Raw genomic sequence first — 2554 nt, forward strand, 5'->3', positions numbered from 1 at the left:
GTCTGCCCTTCGCGAGGGAAACGCTTGAACTACATAAACAGAATCTCGAATGCTGAGTTGACATCTGTCTAAAGTCGCAACCAATTTTCTTCCTCTTTTTGCTACTGCAATTAAAAAACGAATTGATTGAGAAGTGGAAGGAGTCGGTTCGTTCAGACTTTCTTCAGAGCTTGCAGATTGGTCATGTAATTCTGTATGTGTCATATCCTTTTAAGCAGCAACAGATGTCGATACGGCATCTGAGGGCATTTGTTTTAATCTATATTTCTCTTTTGCTAGTTGTCTTAACCTTGCCTTTTCTTCAATTACAGCCAACTTTTTGTCTACACCCATTAAGCAACCTGGGCGGCCTGGCTCTCTCTTACGTAAGAATACTTTATCTTCTTCTATTTTAATTCTGTTGAGAGCATCAGCATGTGCGATATCGAATAAATTATCCAAATCCTGTTGAAACTCCTCCTCGCGACGTTTATAAAAATCCGGTATCTTTTTACAATTTTTTTGCAGTCCTCGCCAGAACTGATAAAGATCCACAATTTTTTTAACACAATTAGGGAAAGCTCTGGTGGGTATTCTAGCTTTTTCCCAGAATATAATGCACTCCCGAGCCACAAGATTTGCACTTTCACTAATATTTAACTTTATTTCGCGAATGTTGAAAAACAGAACCGCAAGAATTTGACGATTCGACGGTAATTTTGCGCCTGTTATTTGGTGATTAATCTCACCCACCAGAAATATACTGTTTTTATTGCTTCTTAGTTCCACTGACATTTTCGAAATGAAAAACCCGACAACTCAAGAATAATAATCCGTGCACGTCTTATTTGAACGAACAGTTATGTAGAAATTTTTTTCTATTAATAAGAAACGCCACCAAATCAGTTGGCCTAATATTATCAAATTGTTTTTATTTGGAAAAAGCTAACGTATTAAGGAAAACAGATTCAAGACGACAACGACGGTGCGGCATCTGTCAAATTATTTTTACACATGTTCTTATGGGGAGGAAATTTTTGGGTACGACACGACAAAGCGGCAATTAATCATGAATGCCGCTGTCGCTAGATTAGATCTATTTCTATTTTGACAGGCGACGGTCGTGACGTCCTTTTTTCTTTTTGTGAATAAAAATCAAAATAAATGCAAATAGCCTTAAATATGTGTTGAAATTGATTTGTTATAAATTTTTTTAAAACATGCAATACTTTTTTCTAAATTTTTTGTTGTTGTTTGAGCTAATGCAGAACTGTCGTTGTCGCTTTCATTATAATCAGTAGTCGGTGCTTGGCGGCAATTATCGTCAAGCTTCAGTTTTTCGCCGTTGTCGTTCGCAGTCGTCGTTTTGAATGTAGCCGGGCTATATTTCTGTATAAAGCTGCACTGCGTTGCGTTGTTGTTCTAATACAGAAGGTGGCGCCACTGACGGATGAACATTTAACATGAAAATTTAATAACAATGTGATCCATATGGAACAATTTGTTGTTTCGAAAGAGCATTTGCGTGGTATTTGGTGGTATTTGGCTTTCAAAGAGTTCTTTTGCCAGTAAAATTGCCTTTTTTTGTCTTTTTCCATAGAAAATCGAGTCCTACGGGGAGGGTTTGAACCCGCACCCCCCTCCCCGGCAAATCCGCCACTGTATCCAAGTATCGCAAATCAATGTACTCACTATATGGGGATGAAATCATGAAATCTTCAGAAAAACAACTACCCACATATTTAGGTTTCAATTTAAGGTATATGGCATCGAAGCCCATGGGAGAGATCCATTCCCTAAAATCCCTCCCATCTACACCACTGATACTACTCGTAAAATTATATTCTAAATATTAGTACACTTTATTTAGAATATAATATATAAAACCCAAATCGTAAAAAATTGTTTATAGAACACCTCATTTCAAATAAAAAGAATTTGATCGAATGTTAACCGTTGAACCTGAACCAACTTGTTTCCAAAGTAATTCGGCACGGTTTAGAGTTTTCGTAATGAGCTTATATTTTTTTATTGAGTATATTGGATTAAGGAGAACCGATCTGAAGGGTATGCGTTACAAAAAAAAGACTTCTAAAAATAAGGGACACCCTAATATATATACTAGAAATGGTTAAATGGTAATATCTTATCCTTTCAATTTATTATATTCGTAAGTTTTTGAATGCAAAATTATATATAGCCTATTTAGAGTTTTCATTATTCTGTACTTTTGTTCTATTTCTTCTATAAAACCAACATTAGTACATCGTTAGAAGCTTGAGAGCGTACTCTATTGAATGACCTAAAAATTTATCGAAGAATGAACAGAGGGAAAATATTGCCCCCTTAGCCCGGACTTTGAGGGCGTATTCGAAATTCCAGGGTTGCAGGACTAGACCTAAAACTTGAGGTATGTCTGGCAAAGAATATATTTTCAATGTCTTACACTCAGAAAAAATCGTTATAAAACGAACGAAATAAGTTCAAAATTAAGAACATTCGTTGACAAAAGTCTGTTAAATACGTTTTTTCTTAACTCGTGACCAATGGGCTTGTTTTAAAAACAGTTTTTTTC

The sequence above is a fragment of the Eurosta solidaginis genome, chromosome 5 (genome assembly GCF_040869045.1).
Source record: "Eurosta solidaginis isolate ZX-2024a chromosome 5, ASM4086904v1, whole genome shotgun sequence".
In the NCBI taxonomy this organism is placed as follows: domain Eukaryota; kingdom Metazoa; phylum Arthropoda; class Insecta; order Diptera; family Tephritidae; genus Eurosta; species Eurosta solidaginis.